This window comes from Lissotriton helveticus, chromosome 3_1 (genome assembly GCF_964261635.1).
Source record: "Lissotriton helveticus chromosome 3_1, aLisHel1.1, whole genome shotgun sequence".
Classification (NCBI taxonomy): Eukaryota; Metazoa; Chordata; class Amphibia; order Caudata; family Salamandridae; genus Lissotriton; species Lissotriton helveticus.
Genome location: NC_136061.1, coordinates 1617432644 through 1617445184, shown reverse-complemented (window position 1 = coordinate 1617445184; position 12541 = coordinate 1617432644). Strand labels below are relative to the sequence as shown.

Here is a 12541-nt window from a genome sequence, read left to right as displayed (position 1 = left end):
TGGATACTGCACTGGTAAACAGGTAAGTAAAAACGTTTTGTTACTTAGTTACAGTTTTGAAGGTTTTCATAGATTTTCCTACTCCACACTTAGAAAACGTTCATAGTGTTATCGGTTAACAGGTAAGTACTTTGTTGTGGGAGTTAGTATTCTGGGGTGCCCGAGGGCCAAGGGTGCACTCTTGTTACATCCTCAGCGTCATTAGTGCCGCCGGGTGCAGAGTGCTGAGGCCCAATGTTATCCACAGGGGGATAGGGGGCCTCCGGTTGGTGGCTGCTGGTGAGCAGCCCACTGGGTTGTGGGAGCAAAGCTCCTGCAATTAAGCTCAGGGCAAATGGGGGTTCAAGCCAACACAAAAGGTGCACCCTCAGCGGCACTGGGGCAATGAGGTGCAGAGTGCTGTTTTGGCGTCGGGCTCCCTGTAGCTTTCAATGGGGAGTCTCCAGTTTGCAAGCACAGTGCAGGGTCAAGGACGAAGGTCTTCTGGAGAGGTAAGTTGGGATGCTGGGAGTTGGTTAGGCACCATCAGTTGAGCCACCCAAGACCGTGGGACGTCGGGTGCAGGGGTGCCTTTTACGGTCGGATCTTCTTACCAGCTCGTGGTCGCGGTTGGGGGGGATCTTCCGGTTTGAGGCTGCAGGCGTCGGCTGGAGGCTTGAGGCAGGCCTCCTCGTGATGTTGGGACACTCAAACTCAGGCCGTGGGCATGGGGTGCAGCGTGGTGCAGACCTGCGGATCCTAGCGGAGCTGGAGTCTGTTGATGAAGAAACCTGGTGTTCATGACAGACAGAGTCTTTGAAATGGAAGGCAGGCAGGTCATCTGGGTTTCTCAAGGTTGCTAGCTGAAGGACACACCGAGATTTCGCTGGAGCAGGTTCAAGGTGGGGGCTGGCTGGTAGGGCTGGGAATAAGTCAGTGTGCGTACTCCTCTAGTTAGCTTTGGCACAGCTGTTATGTCCTTCTTCTTTTCTTCTGGTTTCTTGTCTGAGGAAGCAAAGTACAGGGGTACTCCTAAATACTAGCCTTAGGGGTGTTTCAGTTAGGTAAAAAGTTGGGACTAAGGGTCCCTTCCCTCAGGTGGGTACTACCCCTATTATACCACCCTCCAGTGGAAGGGGGGAATATGCCTCACCCTGGTTGGTTGGGTCCCACCATCTGCAAGATGGCAGGGACTGAGAGTTGTGCTTCACCTCGCCTCCCCCACCTGAGGGGTGGAGTTGGCTGAGGTAGGCACACCTCTCTTCCTCACATGTTTTTCTCCCTGGCTCTTCCGCCCAAAGTGGCGGTCAGAACCAGTGGCGACCAGTTGCTGAAAGCAGCAAATGGCCTGGGAAGCTCACGAAGGAGGCGAGCCTTTGTAGCTTCCCCTTCATGGACCCTGCCCATTCTGGTGGAGGAGGCATGACACCCCGCCCCAGCATGTGCATTGTTTCAGGCCCCTGAGAGCAGTAGGCTCTCAACCCAGGGGTCCAGAAACATGTCTGGTGGTGGCAGCTGAAAGCAGCCTCTCAGCCTTGACACTAGTGCTAGGACGTTTTTCAGGGGGCAGCTCTAAGATGCCCTCTGTGTGCATTTGTCATTAAATCCCAGTGTCATAAGTGTGGATTTAATGTGCCGTGAAGTTTGATACCAAATATCTCAGTTTTCTGCAGCCTTTATGGTGTTGTGAAGTTCATACTGACAAACTCCCAGCACCATATACTCTTAATGTCAGCACTGCACTTACAATGTCTAAGAATGGACTTAGACAATGTAGGGTACAGGGCTCATGCACTTGTGACCTCACCACTGGTATAGGGCACCCAGCTAGAGAGGTGACTGATCTATGCCAGGGCAGTGGGCTGGTGACATGGCACACAGGGATGTGTGCCATATCGACTCTTCACTTTGTTCTGCACCAAGACACGCAGAATGCTAAGGCAGAGTGTGTGTGTGTGTAAAGGTACATCGCCTCTAAGGGTGGCACCATAAGTGCTGTAGCCCTTAGAGGTCTTCCCTAGTCACAGTGCCCTGGGTACCTGTGGTACCATTTACCAGGGGCTGACCTACGGCGAGAGATGTCAATTGGGTTTGGGTTTCAATGTGGTTTTAGGAAAAGAACATAGGCCCTGGGTACCTGATTAGCAGGATCCCAGGGCACACTCAGTCAAAGCACATCAGCAGTTCAGCAAAAAGTGGGGCAACCATGCAGAAAGAGGGCACTTTCTCACAAATGTGCATAGTAGTTCTGTCAATATGTCCAAATACATGGGGGCATGCTTCCAAGCCCAGTGCGCCACAAGTACTTCACTTTTAATGACGTTGAGGCCACACATTGGGCTTACCCATATCTACAAGGTCACTTAAAGCCAACCTGTGTGGCTCTTCGTGGCCTTGTAGATATGGAGGGCGGCAACACAGTGCAAGTCTTTGCATTGCCTCACACTATGATGGGAAGGCAGGCCTTATGGTAGGTGTTCCCATGTAACACCCATGACATTTACAACAGGCTGAAAACGTGGGAATGCATTAATATCCTATGCCTCTCCAGGAGAGGTGTAGGTGAGGCGCAACTTGGATAAATAGATTATTTCTCTCATTTTCTCTCCTCTTCCTATGTGTGCTGAATTCTACAGCACAAACAGAAAGAGGAAATTGCCTTCAATGATGTTTTTTGAGCAGGATGGTGCCCCTTCCTGCACAAAATAATTCATCCTTACAACACAGGCACCCTTGCACCATTGTACAAGGGTGTCTGCATTGCTACATGGCAGAAAATTGTGCCCCAGTGCTGTGAAAAAGGACAGGAATGCACCATATCTCATAAATATAGGACATTCATGCCATTTTCTTTTGACATAGGACAGCACAGCAGGAAGCTTTGAAGTGCTGCCCTATGCCAAAACAATGTAAATCAGGCCCTGAATGTCTACCTTTTAACTCATGAGAACAAAGTAGATGGATCACCATGAATCTTTTTAAATCTAGAGGATGAACCACCAACTCCTGAACACCTGTCCTGGAAGGGGATCCGGCTGAGGATGACAGACTGCCAATCCTTGACCAAGACACCCTTGGCCTACATTCAAACACCAACAGTATTGTGAGGTCTCCAGTTGATCTTCCTCTCTCCCACCAAACATTACCTGCCATCTCACCCCAGCCCAGGACCCTGAGGGACCCTCAAATAGTCTTCAACATTGTGTGGTAGGAGTCCAGTAGAAGTGGGTAGATGAGGTGTGGACTGTGATGGAAACCACAGCGGGCACCCTAGAGGGAGTCCGTATGTGCTTCAGTCCCAATGAGGACACCTCAGAGGCTGTGAGAGAAACCAACCCTGTGCTTCATGGCTGGGAACCGTCCCTGGATGACATCACTTGTGTCATGAGGCAGGGGCATAAGCAAATGCCCTGCCAAAGTGGCACCAGCGAGGTTGCAAATCATCTGGGGGCAATATACAACATCCTGGAGTCCATGTGGAGTGGAAGAAGGATAACAGCAATGGGTGCCAACCACTGTGATATTGATGTGCTAGCAAACCAGCAAGTATTTTTCAGTGCTTTGCTGCCTTATTTGTTGGTGCAGGAAATGCTGCTGGGAACAGGGGATCCACATCATCAGCCCCGGATGTGTGTATACCTCCATTGGCTCCAGGACCTTCAACACCACCCTCATGGTAGGCACCACACACATCAGAGGAGAAGGAAGATGAGGACTGCAGCTCTTTGCAAAGAAAATATGCCTAATAGCATATCTCTTTGCCACATGGCCAGTTTCTCCAATGACCTGGGTTTATGGCCATGCCAGCGTACCTCAACAGGTCCTGTCCTCCATTTACTTGCCCACTTGTTGATCCGATCCATGTGTGGACCATATATTTAGACTTGCTTTCCTAATGGCAATATGATCCTCCTCCTCACTGGAACGCTCATCTCCTCAACATGTCACATGACAAGTATCCTCCATGGACATTGAGTAAATAGACCATGGTCGATGTGCTGACTCCTAAGATACTACCTAACATCCAAAGGATAATAATGTTTCTACGAGCCACTGGTTAATATGCTCAGTGCATGCTAAATTGTTTATGTGATCCCTACGTGCCACTAAACTAGCAAGTCGTTACACTAGGTCACATGCACGAAGTGCACGAATTGTGAATCAGTCATGGGTAAGACTGAATGTTGGATTCACCGAAGAGGGTTATATTAACATGCATACTATCCTGCAAACAACTGTGATGCTTCTAGAAAATGGTGCTAGTAAAAGTATGACTGTCATCAGTGTATTACCAAATATATCCTAGATTAGTCCCAATGATGTGACTCTAATATCCATACAAAGCATATAGCATTATGTACACACACACACTGCTTTATTAGGATAATACCGTATTTTGTACTTTGTGTCCATTCAGAACAAGAGTGCCAATCACAGTGACCAATCATGTTTGAAGATCCCTAAAGTGACTCCATTGCCAACTTGAAATGATTGACACCTTTGGTGCCCCACTGAGTAACAGACGTATAGAAACACTGGCAGGAACTCCTACAGCAAGTGCTTAACCCAACATAGGAAGATGTCACAACTGGCAAGCAGGAAATAAGTAAGCAGTTGTGAAAGTGTAACACAGATTTTATTTAACACACTACTAATCTTACATCTGACCTACACTAACTATACATAACAAAACTGTTAGACCTGGCGCCTTGGCGTGGATCTCCCTTCCATTTTTGCTGTTGCCTCATGTGTTTTTGCGGGTGTTAGATGCTTTGGGCACAGTGCCCCTGCTGCCCAGTGCCACAGTGCAAGTGCTCCCTATTGTAAATTGATGTATGGATTAGTGATTCCATGATTGGCTGGTTTGGTTTACCTGTCAGACCCTCGTACCGTGCACCAGGAGTGCCCAGGGCAGGTAATCCAAATGCTGTTAGTAGGCTGAGCAAGGGTTGTGCCACCCACAGAAGCAGCCTGTAAAAGTGTGTCTAAGGCCTGCCATTGCAGAGCCTGTGTGCAGTCTGATACTGCCATGCTGACTGGGCAAGTGCACCTACTTGCCAGTCCCTAAACCTTACCTTTTCTTCACATCAGACACATCTATGGTAGACCCAAGGGCAGGGTGCATTGTAAATATAAGGTAGGACATGCCCTGGTGTGTGTGGTATGTCCTAATAGTGAATTACAGCCATTTTCGTTTTTCACTATTGCAAGGCTACCTGTTCTCCATAGGCCAGAATGGGCAATTAGGTTATTACATCTTATAATCCTAAGTGACTCAGGGAACATGGTAGAACTTTAAGTTTAGAATGCATGAACTCAGAATGATAAAATGCATCTTTTAGTGAAGTTGATTTTAACATCCTGTGTTTGAAAATACCACTTTTAGAAAGTAGGTATTTTCTTGTCTAACTATCCAAGCCTGCCTCTGCTAGGTTGTGTATTCTGTGTCTGGAGTTTGAGTGACAGGGACTGGGGGATTCCAGGAGACAAGTTGAGTTAGCCCAGTGGGGAATAGAGAGATCTGCGTCTGGATGGGAGGGAGGAGTTGCACCTGGGACCTGGATAGGGCTGTGCCTTCCCTCCACAATGCAGGCTCCACTTCCTGTGGTGTGTCTGATGTCTCTGCCCTGCGAAAGGAGAGAAGGAGTCATGTCAACAGAGTGCTCCATGGCTGACCAGAACTGGTTTGGACTAGGCAAAGGTCTCTCTGCCTTCAGAGAACAAAGAGAAAAGTAGTATAAAAGAGGGGACCCATACCTCAGAGAGTTAGATCACTTTTGGACAACAAGAAGAAACCTTTGCTGAGGAGAGGAACCTGAAGAAACTGCGGAGAGACTATCCCTAAGCTGAAGTGCTGCTTGGGGAATTGGCCTGGTTTCCTGATTGCCAAAGAAAGGAGAAAGGGCTTTGTGTGCACTTTATTCAACTTGTGAAGGATCTCGAAGGGCATGAGAGAAGAGCTTGCCTCCTGCTGAAGTCTCAGGGACAACAGACTTCAACCACCAGCTTCCCAAGAGTTCTTTGGAAGTGCCTGCTGCTGTCTTGGGCCTTCTGACGGACTGCGTGTCACAAGGAGCTGGAAGCGTCTCGCAAAGAAAAAGAATCGCGTCGCCATTGCAGCCGCTGTCGTCACATCGAGGATGTGGCCGTTGTAGCTGTCGCACTGCACCGCATTACGGGAAGCGTCTCGCAATGAAGAAGAAGCGCGTGGCATCGCAGCCACTATCGTCGCATCAGGGTGTCACCACTATAGCTGTCGCATTGCACCACAGAAGCGCCTCGCATCCACGGAGAAGCGTGCCACCGTCGGAGCCGCTGTCGTCGCATCACGGAACAAGGGTGTCTCCGCTGCAGCTGTCACCTCGAGTGGAAGCTTATTGCATCGTCGGAGAACAGTGTCACCGCCAAAGCCGCTGTCGTTGCATCACAGAACAAGGGTGTCGCCGCTGCAGCTGACGCATCGAATCAATGTTCAGTCGCAACATCAGAGAAGCGTGCTGCATCAAGAAGAAAACAACGTCTTTATTTTTTTGCACCAAAATTACATCGCATCGCATCGCGGCGTTGCTCGCCGCATCGCACCGGAAACTCTGGAAGGAATCAAAGCATCACCATCTTTGCAACACTTTTTGAGCCCTGCGTGTCGCATCTTAAGGTACATTGACTCAAAATGTCGCATTTTAAGATCTAAAGAGAACTGAGCGAATTCTACCATTTTAAGAAGAGTTTTGTGGATTTTTGTCGTTTGTGGTCTTGTGATAAGTCTATATAAAGAATACTTATTTTTAATATACAGCTGTGTGGTGTCCATCTGTAGTGCTGTCACTGGATTACTGTATGTGTTCACAAATGCTTTACACACTGCCTCTGAAATAAACCTGTCTGCTCGTGCCAAGCTACCAAGAGTGTGAGCAGGGGTTATATTAGGAGTGTACCCCCTTTCTCTGACTAGAGGCAAGGGTCCCTATTTGTCACAAGCACCTACCTGTGCCAACTAGAGACCCCCAAATCTAACAAAAACTATGCCTAATCTAACCTACCTACACAATCCTAACTTAAAACTAACCTAACCTACTCAACCTTAACTTTTCTAATCTACATATATACCATAACAGACAGGGTAAACATCAACTTTCACCCTTAATAACACATTTGCACATTAGACTAACATCAACTACAGGTATAAACAAACTACCTAAACATTAAAACTTAAAAAATATATATTTTTTTTCTGTAGTTTTAAAAAATGTTTTGTCTTTTTTAAACACATAACAAACATCAACCTCCCCACTTAATAACCTACCCACCCATATCACCACCTAAAAACATAAAATAGTCAAATCTTTAAAACACTAAAACTAGCCTAACCTACCACTATGTTAACAAATATCCTAACCTATGCAAACGTTTATACAACAAATGCAATTCAGAAGAACTGGGGATGGCACAAAAGTTGTGGGGGGCTAAATTTAAATTCAAGGTGGTCCTTGGTCTGCTTCAAAGTCCTGACCATTGGCATGACAGCTGCTACCTGCAATTGAAGTCCTGTCAACTTCAGAGCATAATCTTGCTGGCCCTTCTGCAACTGTATATTTTGTTGGCTGCTGTAAGGTAGAGGGAACTGACTGTGGTACCGCTGCTGGTTGGCTGTCAAGGGTCCTGCAATTGGTCCTGGAACTCTATTTGACAGCTGCTTCATGCCCTGTTGGTAGCTTCCTATCCCTGACGTTGCGATTTCCAGGTCCCTGCAGCCCTTGATCAATTCAACTTGTCTCTGATACCCAATATCTGGGTCTGGTTCGGGCTAAATATATCTCAGTACCATGTACCCATGTGCATATGAAGACAGATTTCGATGTATGCTGTTATAAACACATGGAATGGTACACATGGTCCATCTATGTTAATGATTTAACATTATGTCATGCAACATGCAAGCAGGTACAATGTATGGCCAATCAGATATGTGAAATGAGTGATGGAAATGAGTGCTGTGTAGCAAGCACATGTATTGTTCCTCAGCAAAGATTCACTGTTATGGAATTATTCACAAGGCCACACACATAGCAGCATAGATTTACTCAGTGCCAGGCAGTTGAAACATAGACAGAGTGTGGCTAGCTACCACCCATTCATCAGGGCTGCAGGATACCTTCACAAGCTTGGCACATAGACATAGCTGAAACACAATAACATAGAGCACCTTCTGAAAATCAGACAACTTCATGTTCTCCAAGACATACCCAATAGTCTGTCCCAGCTTTCCTGTATGTAATGTTACCTAGAAGAACATCAACTCATACTTACTCCATGTGATGAGTATGCACATGCAAGCTGTAGAGCCCATATTTGCGCCGGAATGGTGCTACAAACTACATTTCGAAAATCCTTGGGGATGCGCAATCAAGCACAATGAGCCTTGGAGTCCATGTCATTGAATAGCAGCCAAAATCCGTCTTACCCATGATGTTCCTGTGAAACTGACCGCCTGACCCCACAAAAGGAAGAAATATAGACTGTTCAAATACATTGTATATGATTTTGAAACAAATATTGCTGGAGGGAATAAAAGTGTATGGGAATGTAAATTATGGGAGGGAACATTTATCAACTTTATTGAATGAAAATAATTTCATACTGGTATGTTGGGATAACCTCTCCTCGCCTTTCTGACCAATCAAATGAAGGGAATACAGGAATTTGCAACACTAGGGGGTGGTACATTGCCCTGGAAAAATAGTAGAACTAAGGAAGGCTTAGTCAGTTAGATAGTCCGACTTGTCACAGACCCGTCACTGACCCAACATATGCTGAAGGAGAATCGCAAGCAGAGGGCTGGTCGAGCACTCTGACAGAAGAATCAGAAGTTTTACTGAAGGAGAGGAATCGATTGATCGAGTCGGGATCCGAGGGTTTGCCGCAGAGAGGGGTGTGACGCTGGTGTTGCACTTAGCTGAGGATACCTGTCCTGACCTGCACCTGTCCTGTCCTGTTGGCACCTGATTAGTCGGGAGACTTTTTCTTGTCCTAGCCTGTGGCCAGGGTTGGTCCTCGCACCATTCTAGGTAAATATAATCTGTGTAGTATGTCCTTGTACCGTTTCCCTTTCTCACCCTTCCCAGGTACCAATGTTTAAAAATATGACCTTAAAGTCTTGCAGAATTATTGCTTTAATAATTATTTTCTTACTCGAAAAGTCTTTAGGTACATTATTGTGGCTGTCGACTCACAAAATATTGCATAGATAAAGTGTTTAAATTTACCCAAGTCTTTGGTTATTTCATGAAGGTAAATATTATAATCTACCTATTATACTAACTCCCTTGATCCTTAGGACTTAGAGTACAGGTGACAAGGATTTGGTAAGTCATGGTGTACAGGTATAAGCCCTAAAAGTGAATACAATTCTGATAGGCAGGACGTTAAGCTGGATTACTGGTTCAATGTGTGAATGTTTATGGGCCCAGGTGAGTATGGTAAACTGAGCTGGGATTCCCACGCCCCAACAGTATTTCTTTGGTAGCAGACTGATGGTTAGGGTTTAGTTAAGATAGGTAGTTAGTTGTGTATTGATTTTGTAATATATTATGTATTAACCAAAACCCGTTTGTATTGTTTCATGTTGTCTGGAAGTCCCCCGGGATATTTAATAGCGGGTGGTAAATGGAAGCCACACTGCAGTGAGGTTACTGGCCTGACGAAGTAAGTGCGTAAAGTTAGGTAGAACTTGAAGCATTGGTTAGGGATTATTTTCTTGTATAAAAGTGAGTGTGATTGATAGCAAAGAAATTCGCTGGTGAAACTTTGGTCTTATATCACCTAGAAAGGGTAAGTCTGAAGGAGTAGTAGGTTCTTTTTGCTTGTGTGAAGAGTAAATGGAAGAAGTTTTACTCGTAGTGCGTGAAGGATAAATGGAAGGGTCTTACTCTCTGTGAGAGAAATTGTCTATCCTTTTGATTTTAGCCAATCAGGCACAGTAGCGAATGTTTCTATGTTGTTAATTAATAACAAGTGCATTTAAAAGAAATTGATTTGTTGCATTACCTTGCAAAGGAGGGGGTCAGTCACGGGTGCTGCAATGACGTCTTTTGAGCCGCGCTGGGATTGGTTGATACAGCTGGTGTGTAGTCGTGAGAAAATTGTAAAGTAGGGGTCAGTGCAAAAGGACCCCCAAGGGCAAAAATAAATATTTTGAAAAAATCCCGGGGTACGCGCACCGTACGCGTACGGTATGCGTACCGTGCGCGTACCCCACGATTTAAAAAAAATAAATCTTGCACTTGGTGGTCCTTCTGGGACCCCCTGATTAGGGCTAGGGGGTCAGGGGGTCTCTACCCTGCCCCCTTTTCGCATTTTCCACTCTTGTTTTGTGCTCTCTTGTGCCTCACTTCTCCTGAGTCCCAGAAGGATAATAAAATATATAAACGTTATCCGCTAATAGAATTAGCATTTACAAAACCTTCGAAATTTATTGAAAAAAAATATAGGTTTCACGCCTGATATAGTTAGGAATTAGCATTTAAAAAACCTTGCAAATTCACTTAAAAAACCATAGGTTTCAGGCCTTATATAGTTAGGAATTAGCATTTTAAAAACCTTGCAAATTCACTTAAAAAACCATTGAAATTGCTCCTATATAGTTAGTTGTACTAACTATATTTCGCGCACCCGCAATCCACTGCTGATGATGTCACATATTACATCATTCATGACATGGTCCGTGACATCACTGATGACATCTCAAATGACATCACTGATGACATCACTGATGACATCTCATTTGACATCACTGTTCACATCACTGATGATATCATTAATGTGATAATACGATGCACCTCCTCACACTCTAATATAACCTTTGATACACCCAGTGTTAAATACAGACTACCATTCTTGAAACCATTGACACACCAATACCAGTTACTACATACGCACTCACTGATTCCTAGGTCTACACACACATTCACTCATTCACCCATAGAATCACTCATACATACAGTCACTCATCAATACAACACTATCATATGCACTCATACACCTATACAGACACTCACACACTGCCACTCATCCATGGAGTTACTCACACACCTAGTCAGTCATGCAAAGAATCAATCACACTTCCATTTCCTCAACTATACAGTTATACACACAACACCTTACTTATTCAAACATATACTAACACATACTTACTCTCCTATACAATCACTGATACAAGTACACAATGATCCATTCAGCCACTCGCACATTCACTGGCTCTCATGTATAGTCATTTATATATGCCAACTCTCACATTCACGGTGTTTTGCATATGTACTTACTTGGACATGTAGTACTGAGATATCCATTCACTCACCAACACACCCATGCACACAGTCAACCGCCCATATAGCTGTTTCTACATGCATTCTTGAACTCATACACCTGGTGAATTAACTGCTCACACATCTATGCACAGAGTCACACACCTCCCAGCCACCCACACACACACTCAGTCTCCCATTCAAATACTTGGGCAACCAATCAATAACCCATAGCGCCACTCATATAGCTACTGATCAACACATGCAGCAGCTTACACAACAACCGACATACAGATGCACACATTAAGACAGTTTAGTCACTAACCCATGCATTTAGTAAGACATATTTAATCACTCACTCATACAGTTAGTCACGCACCAACTAAATCCTTCATCCAGACACTTATACATCCACTCATTCTTCAATATGTAAAACATATTTAAACTTTACAGAAACACACAGTCAATGGATGATGTCATCAGTGATGTCATCAGTGATGTCAAATGAGATGTCATCAGTGATGTCATCAATGATGTCATTTGAGATGTCATCAGTGATGTCATCAGTGATGTCACTGACCATGTCATGAATGATGTAATATGTGACATCATCAGCAGTGGATTGCGGGTGCGCGAAATATAGTTAGTACAACTAACTATATAGGAGCAATGTCAATGGTTTTTTAAATGCTAATTCCTAACTATATAAGGCCTGAAACCTATGGTTTTTTAAGTGAATATATATATATATAAATATATATATATATATGGCAAGAACCTTCTTCCTCACAAGAAAAAGCAGGAACCCCGGGGTAAGTGGAAGCTCTTTATTTTGCATGTTGTGGCGAATGCAGCATTTCTGGCTTGGATGTTAGCCGTCATCAGCGCCCGAAGCTTCCCACGAGTTCCAACCGCACTCTGCTAGTCAATCCCACCCCTCTCAGCCTGGCAGTTAATAGGCTTGCTCCGCCCCCTGGTTAATGTTCGCACACCTGTGTGAGTTTCCCTTCAGTCTTGGGAAACTACTGGTCCCAGAATCCCCAGTGTTCGGATTCTTGGAGGTATCGCTCGGGGGAAAAATCAACACCCGTGGTGGATTTGCGGGGGTGTGGATAGCAGGGTTAAAGGAATTGCTCCTGCTTCGCAGAACACAAACAAAGTTCTTCCTCTGGTCCCCTCTTTCCGCCTCCGCTGTAGAAATCCGGCGATGCATACAACAGGGGCTGCATGACTGTGCACACCGCCCTGCGTGCGGTACCGTG

At 45.3% G+C, this 12541-nt stretch overlaps 1 long non-coding RNA gene across 3 annotated transcripts in view; it reads left to right on the top strand.

The window, feature by feature from the left end:
- LOC144825071 (uncharacterized) overlaps positions 1-12541 on the top strand; it is a 349012-nt gene that overhangs the window by 87901 nt on the left and 248570 nt on the right. For 2 of the 3 annotated variants that reach the window (XR_013609257.1, XR_013609255.1), the window contains one exon: positions 4397-4540. The exons of the other annotated variant lie outside the window; for it this stretch is intronic. This is a non-coding gene — a long non-coding RNA (uncharacterized LOC144825071). Of the gene's footprint in view, positions 1-4396; positions 4541-12541 lie in introns of those variants that run through there. 3 annotated transcript variants of the gene reach the window in all.